Below are 15,019 nucleotides of genomic sequence, written 5' to 3' on the forward strand. Positions count from 1 at the left end.
ACCATTCTGACCGGTGTGAGGTGGTATCTCATCATAATTCTGATTTGCATTTCCCTCATGATTAGCGATGTTCATATGTCTATTGGCCATTTGTAGGTCTTCTTTGAAAAAATGTCTATGCAGGTCCTCTGACCATTTTTTTAAAATATATGTTTTTTTATTTTTATTTTTTAAATATGATTTTAGGAAGAGAGGAAGGGAGAGGGATACAGAGAAACACAGATAAGAGAGAAACATCCATCTCTCACATCGGCTGCCTCCGGCATGCCCCCTACTGGGGATTGAGCTCACAACCCCAGCGTGTGCCCTAACTCGGAATCAAACCAGTGACCTCTCATAAGTCGATGCTCAACCACTGAACCACATTGGCCGGCCCCTGATCATTTTTAATCAGATTGTTTTTGTTTGTTTGTTTGTTTTGTTAATCCTCACCTGAGGATGCTTTTGCATTGACTTTTGGAGAGAGTGGAAGAGAGAGGGAGAGACAGAGAGAGAGAGAGAGAGAGACATGGATTGGTTGCTTCCCATACACACCCCAACCAGGGCTGGGGTGGAGACTGCAACCAAGGTACGTGCCCTAGACCAGAATAGAACCTTCAGTCCACAGGCCGATGCTCTCTCCACTGAGGCAAATGGGCTAGAGTGGTATTGTTTCTTTGATATTAAATTGCATGAGCTCATTATATATTTTGGCTATTAACCCCCTATTGGATATACACTGAGTGGCCAGATTATTATGTTTTCTGGATGCATAATAATCTGGCCACTCAGTGTATATCCTATATAATAAAAGGCTAATATGCAAATTGTCCCCTCAACCAGAAGTTCGACCAGCAGGCAGGCCAGCCAACCTCCATGTCCCCTCCCCCTGGCCAGGCTGGCTAGATCCCACCCATGCACAAATTCATGCACCAGGCCTCATATATATATACACACACACACACACACACTGAGTGGCCAGGTTACTATGCGTTCAGAGATCATAATAATCTGGCCACTCAGTGTATTGTTTGCATATGCCTTCTCCCATTCAGTTGGTTGCTTTTTGTCTTGTTAATCGTTTTCTTCTCTGTGAAATGTGTTGTTTTAAGTCACCCATGGCAGTCCGAGGAAGCTAACAGATGCCGTTCTGCATTTTGCTCTTCTCAATCTATCTGGAAGACTCTGACTGGCTCGGTCTCTCTCTCTCTCTCTCTCTCTCTCTTTCTCTCTCTCTCTCTCTCTTTCAGCAGCTGCTAAGAATTCCACTGTGTATGGACCATAATTAATTTAATCTGTCTACCACTGATAAACATTTATGTTTCCAATCTTGAACTTCTACAAATAATGTTGCAATGGCTCTCTTTGTACAGACAGCTTCGTGCCCCTTGGGGAAGTTAATATGTAAAAGCAGAATTACTGGGGGGAGAAATGAGGACACTGGGTACATTTATATTTTTGAAAGCTATTGCAAAAGGGCCTTCCCAAGGAGCTCAGACACTGTACATTCTCGGAAGCGGTGCATGAGAGTTTTTCATTGGGTCACTCGTTTTCGCCTTTATTACTAGTGGCCCGTTGCACGATATCCGTGCAAGAATAGGCCTTCCTTTCCCTGGCTCTGCTCCTGGGCAGCGAGTCCATGAGAGTCCATGCTCCTGGCTGGAGCACCACTCCTGCAGCTCCCTCCGCCACTCGCCCTTCCCCTCATAGCAGGCGTCCCGCCCCTCCCGGCCACTCTGAGCCTGCATATGCAAATTAACCCATCGTCTTTGTTGTGTGTTAATTTGCATATTCACTCCTGATTGGCTGTGGGTGTAGTGGAGGTACGGTCAATTTACATGTTTGTCTATTATTATAATAGGTACGATTTTTCATGTTCTACATCAATGCAAGTTTGTTGTCCTGAGTGAAGCAGGACATAACAGATATCAGATATCTCATACCAAGATATCTGCATTTGTGTCTCTGTATCTCTCCTCTTATAAAGACCCCAGAAGCTGAAGTCTCCCTCTCCACTTCCTTCCTCTCCACTCTCTCCGTTACGATATTTCAGATGCCCACACCTGTCCCTCCACACCTGTCTCCTTGCCCACACTAGCACGTGAGGGCATATGCACATGGAGCTGACCTTTGCTTGTTTGTCTGAATAAAAACGAATCACCAGATCGGATACCTTGCTTCCCCTGGCCCTGCCCCCATCACAGTGAGCATATCTGTAGGGCAGTATTCTAATTTTTTTATATGGCACACACACACACATACACACACACACACACACACACACACACACACACACACCTCGCCTCCCCACAAAGGGCGTCCAGAAGGCATGCTGAGGCAGACATTTTCGGTGCAATCCTGTTGCTCTGAAATCTCTAGTGATTTCGCTTTCCTCTTCCTCTCCCTCCTCCCTTCCCTCACCTGCAGCCCGACACAAACACCCCCGATGGGCAGCCTTCGCTACCTTTATTCATACTCCTACATGGACACAGAATGCATGTAGGCCAGTGTGGAGCTCGGGGCCAACTTCTGCTCTTTGCAGTTGCTTTGCAAAAATGGGGCTCTTATGAGCACCCACGTCCATTTCTTCTTTTTCTCCCTCAAACCTCCCCCCCCCCCCCCCCAAGGGAAACCCTTCCAAGTCTTTAATGGCTGCCTAATGTTTCCTGAGTGAGGGGTTTTACTGTTCCAGGTGTGGTGCTGCTGGTGGTGGTGGTGGTGGTGGTGGTTTTTGATTTGTTTTGTTTTGTGTGACATGAATTATCTACAGTAAACATCCGGGGACATGTCTCCTCTTGTGTCTCTTTTTGTCCTTACTGCCGACTCCCTCACAGGGGCTGGTTTCCTGGTGCATTTTTGTGTGTTTTTTGTTTATTGATTTTACGGGGAGGGAGAAAGAGGGGGGGGGAGGAGAAGGGAGGGAGGGAGAGAGAGAGTTGTTGTCCCACTTATGCATTTGCTGGTTGATGCTGGTATGTGCCCTGGCATCTGGGGGTGGCGCTCTAACCGCCTGAGCCGGGGGCAGGGCTCCCGGTGCCCTCTGGGACTCAGGCTGCTCAGGCGGACAGGCATCGGGGGCCGCCGGACCAGCTGGGCCCAGTGTGTCCCTCCAAAGAGGGGTCACTTCTGCTTCTACCAGGTGTCCCAAGGGGTGACTAATCAGGAGTAGCTTTTTTTAAAAAAAATTGTGGTAAAATATACATAAAACTTCCATCTTAACCATTATCATTATCATTACTATTACTATTTTTACTATTTTTTTAAATATATTTTATTGATTTTTTACAGAGAGGAAGAGAGAGGGATAGAGAGTTAGAAACATCGATGAGAGAGAATCATTGATCAGCTGCCTCTTGCACACCCCCTACTGGGGATATGCCCGCAACCAAAGTACATGCCTTGACCAGAATCGAACCTGGGACCCTTCAGTCCGAAGGCTGGCGCTCTATCCACTGAGCCAAACCAGTTTCGGCTATTTTTACTATTTTTAACCCTCACCCAAGGATATGCTTTTATTGACTTTAGAGAGGGAGGAAGGGCGAGGGAGACACACAATCTGGTGTGTGCCCTGACCGGGAACCAAGCTCTCACCCTCTCAGGACAACTTCCACCCAGCGGAGCCCACGGGGCAGGGCAGGGAGAGCTTTTATGTTCCTTTCCTGGCCTGGAGACGAGAATCGCATGAGTAGTGTAAATGTGATCCCAAATCCAAAACCACTCTTCCCTTACGGCAGGACCACTCCCTGAAGCACTAACCCCTGGAGAGGACATCTAGGCCTCAGCTGTGCTGAAGAGCTAGGCTCAGATCAGCAGCAAAACCAGGTGGAGCAATGCCATGGCCGACATCAGGACCAGCCGCAATGACTAAGAACCCCCTTCCCTGGTACTGAGTAATCAGTGGGGACCACGGCCCTGAGCCACACACCGACCCTGAGCCACACACCGACCCTGAGCGACACACCGACCTGAGCACACACCGACCCTGAGGGACACACTGACCTTGAGCCACACACCGACCCTGAGCCACACACTGACCCTGAGCCACACACCGACCCTGAGCCACACACCGACCTGAGCACACACCGACCCTGAGGGACACACTGACCTTGAGCCACACACCGACCCTGAGCCACATACCAACCCTGAGCCACACACCGACCCTGAGCCACACACAGGGACCCTGAGCCACACACCGACCCTGAGCCACACACCGACCCTGAGCCACACACCGACCTGAGCAACACACCGACCCTGAGGCACACACCGACCCTGAGGGACACACTGACCTTGAGCCACACACCGACCCTGAGCCACACACCGACCCTGAGGCACACACCGACCCTGAGCGACACACCGACCCTGAGCGACACACCGACCCTGAGCCACACACCGACCCTGAGCGACACACCGACCTGAGCCACACACCGACCCTGAGCGACACACCGACCCTGAGCCACACACCGACCCTGAGCCACACACCGACCCTGAGCCACACACCGACCCTGAGCCACACACCGACCTGAGCAACACACCGACCCTGAGCCACACACCGACCCTGAGCCACACACCGACCCTGAGGCACACACCGACCCTGAGCACACACCGACCCTGAGCCACACACCGACCTGAGCCACACACCGACCCTGAGCCACACACCGACCTGAGCGACACACCGACCCTGAGCGACACACCGACCCTGAGCGACACACCGACCTGAGCACACACCGACCCTGAGCCACACACCGACCCTGAGCCACACACCGACCCTGAGCCACACACCGACCTGAGCCACACACCGACCTGAGCCACACACCGACCCTGAGCCACACACCGACCCTGAGCCACACACCGACCTGAGCCACACACCGGGAAAGCTGATGAACGTGCTATTGCGATCCTCCCCGACACCTCAGACACGAGCCCTCAGGACGAGGAGCTGGTGTGGCTCTCACTGTGCAGCATGCCCGGGCCTTTCCCCAACTTCCTCCGGGAGCGCTCCCCTTGACTCTCTTTACCCCAAGCTCCAAGGGCCCTTCTCTTGCCCCTGTCAAGTGTTTCCTGAGCCCATTTCTTTCTGTTCTTCCTTTTTTAAGTATATTTTTTATTGCTGATTATATTAACAGGTATCTCCTGAGCCCACTTCTACGGCTCATGTCTTCTACCTCTGTGACATTTTAAACTTTCTCTTTCAGTTTGAATCTTGGCTCTAAATTCTTTCTCAGCCAGAACTCAAGTACCGAGATGGCTGAACCCAGGTCCCTTCTGACTCCACCGGTCTAGCACCAGGTGCCATTTTTTCTGCTGCTCACAGGAGGGCCTACATACATGGAGAAGTAGCCCATGTTCATGGATAGGAAGGCTCCATATGATTTAAGATGTTTGCCCTCCTCAACTTGAGCTATAGATTCAATGCCATCTCAATCAGAATCCCAGAAGGCTATTTTGTACGAATCTACAAACTGATTCTAAAGTTTATATGGAAAGGCCCATAATAGCCAACACAATTCTGAAGAACAATAAAGGAGGAGGACTGGCACTTCCTGACTTCAAGATTTCCTGTAAACCTACATTATTAAGACAGAATAGTATTGGCACATGGTGCTGGAACAAAGGGGACATTCACATGCAAAAAAAAAAAAAAGGGGGTGGGAAGGGTCCTGCTGCTGTAGCTAATTAGAGTGTCAGCCAGTGCACAGAGGGTCATGGGTTCAATTTCCAGTCAAGGGCATGTGTCTGAGTTGCAGGTTTGATCCCTGGCTCCCCCAGTAAGGGTGTGTGTAGAAGGCAACCAATCAATGTACAGTACCTCTCTCACATCTCTATCTATCTATCTATCTATCTTCCTCCTTTCCCTCCCTCCCTCCCCCAACCTCCTTTCCAGTTTCTCTAAAAAGCAATGGGGAAAAAATATCCTCAACCAAGGATTAACAACAACAACAACAAAGGATTCTGGACACTTATTACATCTTTTACAACAATTAATTCAAAATGGACCTTAGACTTAAATATCAAAGGCAAATAAAACAAATTTTAGAATATCACACAGGAGGAAGTTCGGGTGGCCTTGGGTTTGGTGATGAGTCTTTAGATACAACAAAAGCACAATCCATGAGAAAAAGAAAAAGAACACTGTTAGACCTCATTAAAACTCAAAACTTCTGCTCTGCCAAAGACAGCTAAGAAAACGAAGAGAAAATATTTACAAAAGACGTATCTGGTACATAACTTGGATCTAAAGTATATTTTTAAAAAACTCTTCAAACTCAGCAATAGGAAAACAAACAACCCAATTAACAAACGAACAAGATATCGGAACAGGCATCTTGCCAAAAAGATAAACGAATGACAAGCAAGCACACGAAGAGAGCCACCGCGTCCTGCGTCATTAAGGAAGTGTGCGTTAAAACAACAACGTACACTGCACACCTATTACCTTTTTGGCTAAAAATCCAAAAGAACTGACATCCCTAAGTGCTAAGAAGAGTGCAGAATATCCCATGGATTTGCTGGTGGGAATGCAAAACAATATAATCTTTGGGAGACAGTTTGGCGGCTTCTTACAAGCTCAGCACAGTATGACCATACAATCCCAACTGGTATTTACCCAACTGAGTCAATACGAACACGCACACGTACGTCTAGAGCAGCTTCATTCACAGTCAACCCAAGACTGCAAGCAACCAAGTGAACGGATTAAAAAACTATAGTACAGCCGAAACCGGTTTGGCCAGTGGATAAAGCATCAGCCTGCGGACTAAAGGGTCCCGGGTTCAATTTCGGTCAAGGGCATGTACCTTGGTTGTGGGCACATCCCCAGTGGGGGTGTGCAAGAGGCAGCTTATCAATGATTCTCTCTCATCGATGTTTCTAACTCTCTATCCCTCTCCCTTCCTCTCTGTAAAAAAATCAATGAAATATATTTTTTAAAAACAAACTATAGTACATCCATATACTGAGACATCATTCAGCACTAAAAAAGAAATGTGCGCCGAAACTGGTTTGGCTCAGTGGATAGAGCCTCTGCCTGCGGACTAAAGGGTCCCAGGTTCAATTCAGGTCAAGGGCATGTGCCTTGGTTGCGGGCACATCCCCAGTAGGAGGTGTGCAGGAGGCAGCTGATAGATATTTCTAACTCTCTATCCCTCTCCCTTCCTCTTTGTAAAAATATCAATAAAATACATATTTAAAAAAGAAAAAAAAATGTGCTATCGAGCCACAAAAAGACCTGAAAGAGCCATACATGCATATTCTACGTGAGAGAAACCAATGTGGAAAGGCTACATACTTCATGCTTCCAACGAGGTGGCATTTGAGAAAAGGCGAAGCCGCACAGACGGTACAAAGATGGGTGGTTGCCGGGAGCTGTGGGGAAGGAGGGGGAGGAAGTGACACACGGATGCTCGGCAGGGCAGTCACACTCCGCTGTACAACTGAAACTGCGGAGACCGCCGTAGTCACACTGCCATGTATCTGTCAAAACCCACAGAAGGCACAACACCGAGAGTCCCTCCTAACGTAAGCTACGGATTTTAGGTAGCAGTGTATTAACACCAATTCACCAGCGGTAGCCAATGGAACACACTACTGATGCGTGTTCATAACACAGGAGCCCGGCTGGCGTGGCTCCATGGCTGAGTGTCTGCCCAGGCACCACATGGTCCCTGGTGTGATTCCCGGTCAGGGCACATGCCCAGGTTTCGGGCTCGGTCCCTGGTCGGGGGTGTGCAGGAGGCAGCCGATGAATGATTCTCTCTCATCATTGATGTTTCTTTCTCTCTCTCAATCCCTCTCCCTTCTTCTCTTAGAAATCAATAAAACATTAAAATTTCTATAACAAGGACACTGCATATCCACAGTGGGGTGGCTCCATGGAACGCTCCATACTTTCTCCTCAAATTTTCTGTACATCTAAATTGTCCTTTTAAAACAATCCCTTAATTTTTTTTATTTAAAGAAAGCTTACAAGGTACAAAATAAAAATGATTCAGCCAACGTCACGGCCTTTCAGCAAACTTATTAGTCAACAGAGCCACATATCAACAGCACAACGATTGAAATTTCTTTTGAGAGCCGAACACCGACTTCTGCGCACGGGCCACGAAGTTCCCATCGCACTGTCCGTGCGCGCCGCACGTGGTATTTTGTGGAAGAGCCACACTCAAGGGGCCGAAGAGCCGCCTGTGGCTCTCGAGCCGCAGTTTGCCGACCACCGGCCTAGGGGGTCGGTCCCAAATCCTGAACCACCCGAACCAGCCTCAGCTTCCTCCTGTGGGTTATCAGCCCGCCTGAGAGGGCTGGATTCCGGGTTCCAGACTCTGTCTTTGCAGCAGGACCGTCCCCCGTGATGCTGCTGACACGATCCCTGCAGCTGGGGAGGCCTGGCCTTCTCTTGGCTGGAGGTGAGCTGGGCAGGCAGGACCAGAGCCACCGTCTGCAGAGGGGACACGCCACAGCTCCCAGTGGCAGGAAGACTCTGGAAAGCACCTGGCCCCAGCCCAGCCCCTGCCGGGCCAGCTGGTCTGTTCGCCTCCGTGCCTGGGAGCATCCTGTCCTGGGACGGCCAGGGGACGGCGTGGCCCGTGACTCAGTGCAGAGTGACGGGGCCTCCACCCTGCCCTGCCCTGACCTTCCCCTGCGGTATCTGGGGGAGCCCCTAACCATCGTCTTCATTCATAAAAAACGGCACTGCCACGCCGGCTTCCAGGTGGCAGGGAGAGGGCCAGGCCGCAGCCGGGAAGAAAGCGGAATGCGGGTTATTCCACCATGCAGAGCCGGCAGCAACACGGAGCCTCCATGAACCTCCCGAGCCTCAGTCTCCTCACCTGCGATACGGGAACCTCACAGCCCTTCGGCTCCTGGGCTCGGCATGACCTCAGTGAGACGGTGCCTGCACTGGGCTGAGCACCGGCCTGGCACCGACGGGCGCCTTCCTACGGTGCGAGTGCCATCCCGCCCAGGGCGCCATCCCTGCCAGGGCTCCCTCTGTGATCCTGCTCAGGTCCGAGGCCCCAGGAGGCCCCCGCCGTATGGCTACCGTGAAGGAGAGCTCTGATTGCCCTGTGAGTGCTCCACGATGGACTTGGGCAAATGGAATCGCGTGGCCGAGGTGCTGACGCCCAGGGGGCTGGGCTGGGAAAACCGACGATGTCACAAAAAAAGGGAACACGAACACAACAGCTTTGGGGAGCGACGCTGAGCTGAGCGCAGGAAGAGGGCGGCTGGAGAGGGTCCCATCCAACGAAAAGACACGCAGGGTGGTGAAGGCCAGGAAGCCTGGCTCCCAATCACAGCCTGTGTTTTCTACGCAGGTTTTTTGTGTTTGTTTTTTTTTTAAATATATGTTATTGATTTTTCACAGAGAGGAAGAGAGAGGGATAGTTAGAAACATCGATGAGAGAGAATGCTGCCTCCTGCACACCTCCTACTGGGGATGTGCCCGCAATCAAGGTACGGTGCCCTTGACCGGAATTGAACCTGGGACCCTTCAGTCCGCAGGCCCACGCTCTAACCACGGAGCCAAACCGGTTTCAGCATCTACACCGTTTCTATCCTTGAACCCCGGAGACCCACGCAGCCAGGGCTCGCTTCGCAGAGATGCCCGCCAGAAAGAGGCGGCAGTGCTGACTTACCGCCAGGGGAGGGGGCCACAGCTCTGTCGGTTCCTGTGAGGGGGCAGAGGTGGGCCAGGGGCAGGGTGGCGGGGTGGTGGGGTGGAGTGACCAGCTTGGGGAGGCAGATGTTGGAGATAGAGGCCTGGCGCCCAACGGTCTGGGTTCAAATCCCAGCTCAGCCCGCTCCTGGCTAGCCTTGGACAGGTGTCTCCCTCACCTGGGCGTGGGTTCCCAGCGGCACCGTGGGGATGAGAGTAGCAACCGCCACACAGGGGTGTGACGAGGCCTGGAAAGCCAGCCGGTTCAGCAGGCAGCACAGTGCGTGCCCGGAGGAGGAAAAGGCAGCATCTGTGATCGCTGTCACTGAGGGCCGGGCCGGGCTGGCCAGCAAGGCCTTCCCACCGACCTGCCCCCTCCCTCCGACGCGGGTCCCACTGTTTTACACAGGCCCGTTCCGTACAGCTCTGCCCGGACTGGATCAGAGAGGCGCAGAGCCTCTCCTGCTGGCGTCGCCCCTGCAGCCTGCCCAGCCTCTCCTTGCATGCCTCCACTCACGGGGAGCTCATCCCCCGCCATGAGGCAGCTTGCTCCACCTTCAAACAGCTCTGATCACAAGTTCCCTCGGCAGAGCCAAAATCTCCTCCCTGCACACTGCCCCTTCCTGGAAGTGGCTTGTCTGCCAGGGACTTTCCAATGCCTGGAATCCACCCATCCCCACCAACGCCAGGAGCCCCTCCTGAACCGGGCTCCAGGAGGGCTCCCCAGGACCCCACCCTGAGCATCTCATGCAGAAAAGCACCACTGCCCCCCTCAGAGGGACACACACCCCCTCCACCTCCTCCGTCGATGAGGCAGAAGGTCTTGCACTAATAATGGCTCCTGTTTGCCGGGTCACTCGACCCTGACAAAACCCCTGAGGGTTTCTTTGTCCAATGTTGTTTTTGTTTTTTTTTCAAATTGTGGTGAAATACACATAACATAAGATCTTAACCATTCCTAAGTGGACAGTGAATGGTTGTGCGACCATCACAAGCATGCATCTCCAGAACGCTTCATTTTGAAACTCTATACTGATTAAATAATAATTGCCCCATTCCTCCCTAAACCTCCGTTCTACTTTCGGTTTCTATAAATATAGCAACGTTAGGTGTCTTATACAAGTGGGATCACACAGAGCCCTGGCTGTGTAGCTCAGTTAGAGCGTCCACCCGGTAACACCACAGTTTCGGTCCGATCTCTGGTCACAGAACATACAAGAAGCAACCAACGGCCCTAACCGGTTTGGCTCAGTGGATAGAGCATTGGGCCGGGGACTGAAAGGTCCCGGGTTTGATTCCGGTCAGGGGCATGTACCTCGGTGGCCGGCACATCCCAGTATGGGGTGTGCAGGAGACAACTGACCCATGTTTCTCTCTTATCGATGTTTCTAACTCTCTATCCCTCTCCCTTCCTCTCTGTAAAAAGTCAATAAAATATATATTTTTCAAAAAAGATGCAACCAACGAATGCATAAATGTGTGGCACAACAAATGAATGTTTCTCTCTCTGTGTGTGTTTCTCTTCCTTCCCCCCCCCCCTCTCAAAATCAATCCATTTTTAAAAGTGTAATCATACAGTATTTGTCTTTCTGGGTCTGGCTGATTGCACTCAGCATAATGCCCTCAAAGTTCATCTGCATTTTAAAAAATATATATTTTATTGATTTTTTTTTTTTTTTTTTTTTTTTTTTACAGAGAGGAAGGGAGAGGGATAGAGAGTTAGAAACATCAACCAGCTGCCTCCTGCACACTCTCCACTGGGGATGTGCCCACAACCAAGGTACATGCCCTTGACCAGAATCGAACCTGGGACCCTTCAGTCCGCAGGCCGACACTCTATCCACTGAACCAAACCAGGGTTGACTATCTGCATATCTTTTTTTTTTTTTTAAATACATTTTTATTGATTTTGTACAGAGAGAAAGGGAGAGATAGAGAGTCAGAAACATCGAGAAACATCGATGAGAGTCATTGATCAGCCGCCTCTTGCACACCCCCTACCGGGGATATGCCCGCAACCAAGGTACATGCCCTTGACCAGAATCGAACCCGGGACCCTTCAGTCCCCAAGCCGACTCTCTATCCATTGAGCCAAACCGGTCTCGGCTATCTGCATATCTTTTAAGGCTGAATAATATTCCGTCCCATGTATACACCACATTTTGTTAATCCATTCCCCTGTCGATGGACATGCAAGTGGCTTCTACCTTGAGGCTATTGCAAATAATGCTGCTGTGAACGTCCTGTCCTGTGGGGTAGAGAATCAGAAGTGGGACTGCTACAGCCTAGGATAGTCCCACGGTTTAATTTTGTGAGAAACTGCCAAACTGTTTTCTGCCAAACTGTTTCCTGCAGGGTCTGTGCCACCTTACAACCCCACCAGCAATGCACAAGTTTCCCCACGTCTCCACACCGGCCAGCACTTACATGGTGTTGCTCTTCTCTTCCTATCGTGGCCATCTTACCGAGGGTGAGGCAATACCTCACCTGTGACCGGCCCAAGGTTGTGACTGGCCCAAGGTGGCTCAGGCAGCAGGTGGCAGAGGCTGTGCGGCCTTGGCTCAGGCTGTCTGCAGCTGTGGGTGCTCTCACCAGCCCCCTCCGGGCACATCCCTGCTGCCCCACCGGCCAGGGACCCACCTGGCACGGCCACCTCCTCTGAGCCCCTCTGGGCGAGGCCGGGACCCCAGGGAGACCCCTCCCCTGCCCGGGGTGCAGGCAGAACCCCAGCCTCCTGCACCCCCTGCACCCCCTGGACCTCTGCGACCCAGGGGACCCTGACCGGCGGTTCCAGCGAAGGCCTTCCTTACCCTGCGGCGGGCAGAGCTGCTGGCCAGAGGCTCCTGCGGCCGGGCCTCCTCTCGGGCCGCCGGGCGGGAGCGCAGAGAGGGGTCCGGGCGGAGCGGGGCGCGGGGCGCTGCACAGCCGCCAGCTGGGCCGGCGGCGCCGCGGAGAACGGGGCCCGGGGGCGGGCGCGGGGCCGGGGCCAGGGCGGCGGGGCGGGAGCCGGGCCGGGGCAGCGGGGGCGGGCGTTTTGTTGGTTGAATCCGGCGGCGGGGCCGGGCCGGGCGCCCGGAGCGCCTGCAGCGCGCGGTGGGGCCGCGGGGCAGGGCGAGGAGCAACCCCTCCAGCAGCCGCGGGTGCAGAGCCCTGGCGGCCGCCTCCCGCCGCCACAGGCCTGTCTGGCCCCGGGGGCAAGCTAAGCCTCCCCGAGCCTCAGTTTCTGCGTCTGTAAAGTGGGGAGACTGGGGAGACGCAGCCAAACTTTGCAGGGAGCGGTGGACCTGAAATGTGAGCCTGGCACCGAGTGAGAGCGGCCGGCCCTGCCTCCTGCCACTCCCATGAGCAACCTCCACCGGGCACCCCTGCCCCCTCCCCCGGGGTCTGCCCCTCGGGGTCTGCCCCTTCCCGCTGGAGCTGGCAGGAGCCCTGAGGCCAAGGGCCCAGCCTCCTGGTGACTCCAGGGAGTGACACGGTTGAATGTGTGACAAATAAACACAGTAGCCATAATTCCTTCAGGCCCGAAGTCGTGGTCACAGAGGTTTGCCCCTGTGTCATGCATGACTGGGTAACAACCCGAGTTTCATTGCAGGGACCGCTACCCTACCACGTGCTGGACAGGTAGGTGGCCGCTGTGCAGGGTGGAGACCTGCATTTAGTGGCATTTCCACAACATGCATTGGGGTGGGGGTAAAAAAACGGTTATAATAAAGTCATGTGTGGATAGATGATCTGATAGGACATAGAGGTGTGCGTGTGTGTGCGTGTGAGAGTGAGAGTGTGTGTGTGTGTGTGTGGGTGTGCGTGTGTGCGTGTGAGAGTGTGTGTGTGCGTGTGCGTGTATGTGTGTGTGTGTGTGTGTGTGTGTGCAGGGCCTCCTTCCTCCAAGTGCGGTTTCCCAGTCAGTAGCAGTAGTGTCACCTAATCTTTAACAAAACTCCCGGGTGATTCCTGTGCAGGTTACACGGGAATGTGGCATTGGACTTGGCAATGACTTTTTAGATCTGACATCAGAAGCGCGGGCAACCAAAGCAAAAACAGACAAATGGAGCTACGTCAAAACGTAACACTTCTGTGCATCCACAGTGAGAAGGCAGCCCATGGGACAGAAGAAAGTACATGAAGATATGGTAAGTCCTAGAGGCCTAATGTTATTTATGTCTAGAATATATAAAGAAACCCCACAACTCAACAATAAAAATAAAAAAATAAAAAAAACAAATAACCGGACTAAAATATGAGCAAAGGACCTCAGTAGACATCTCTCCAGTGATGACAAACAAAGGGCCAAAAGACATAAGAAAAAGACGCCAACATCCTGAGTCATCAGAGAAATGCCGATCAAAATGACAGCGAGATGTCACCTCACACCCGTTAAGATGGCCACTATCAAACACACAGACATTAACACGTGTTGGCAGGGATGTGGCGAAATCAGAGCCCTGGTAAACCGTTGGTAGGATTGTAAAGCATTGTGACACCTGTGAGAAACCGAGACATATTTCAAAAACTTAAAACAGAATTCCCATAGGATCCAGCAATTCCATTTCTGGGTATTTTCCTCCCTCCCCCACCCCCAATGGAAAGCATGGTCATTTTTTAAATCCTCACTGAGGATATTTTCCCATTGATTTTTTAAAAAATATATATTTTTTTTTATTGATTTTAGAGAGGAAAGGAGAAGGAAAGAGAGATAGAAACATCAATGATGAGAGAGAACCATTGATCGGCTGCCTCCTGCACGCCCCACACTGGGGATCAAGCCCACAACCCAGGCATGTGCCCTTGACCGGAATCAAACCCGGGACCCTTCAGTCCTCAGGCCAATGCTCTATCCACTGGGCAAAACCAGCTAGAGCTCCCATTGATTTTTAGAAAGAGTGGAAGAGACGGAAAGACGGAGAGAAGTATGGGTGAGAGAAACACACCCATTAGTTGCCTCCTGCACGAGCTCTAACCAGGGCCCAGGCTGGAGAGAAGCCTGCAACCGAGGTACCTGCCCTTGACTGAAATCGAACCCAGGACCCTTTGGCCCGCAGGCCAACACTCTACCCCTGAGCCAAACTGGCTATGGTTGAAAGCATGGTCTTGAAGAGACATTTGAACACCTGTGTTCATAGCAGCATTATTCGAGATATGGTGTGTGTACACAATGAAACACAGGGGTGGGCGAAAGCAGGCTAACAGCTGTTCGTATGAAGAAGTAGATGACACAAGGATAAACTCTGTGTTTCACGTATTCACAACCGCAAGCCTACTTTTGCCCACGCCTGTGTTGTTTAGCCTTACAAAGCAATAAAATTTTATGACATGGGTACCTTTTGAGGGCCTTCCGCTGAATTAACAAGCCACACCCGGAAAGACACATACTATCTGATTCCATTTGTTGGA

The 15,019-nt window shown here is 51.9% G+C and overlaps 1 protein-coding gene across 5 annotated transcripts in view; it reads right to left on the bottom strand.

Moving 5' to 3' along the window:
• Positions 1-15,019, bottom strand: part of IL34 (interleukin 34) — a 70,191-nt gene that overhangs the window by 50,819 nt on the left and 4,353 nt on the right. The window contains exon 1 of one of the 5 annotated variants that reach the window (XM_084906784.1): positions 12,439-12,886. The exons of 1 other annotated variant lie outside the window; for it this stretch is intronic. The gene's annotated coding sequence lies outside the window, so the exon portion shown is untranslated. Of the gene's footprint in view, positions 1-9,608; positions 9,630-12,438; positions 12,887-15,019 lie in introns of those variants that run through there. 3 more of the 5 variants (XM_084906779.1, XM_084906785.1, XM_084906782.1) reach the window with 3 other exon arrangements.

Source organism: Pipistrellus hanaki (genome assembly GCF_964339955.1).
Source record: "Pipistrellus hanaki genome assembly, chromosome: 15".
In the NCBI taxonomy this organism is placed as follows: Eukaryota; Metazoa; Chordata; class Mammalia; order Chiroptera; family Vespertilionidae; genus Pipistrellus; species Pipistrellus hanaki.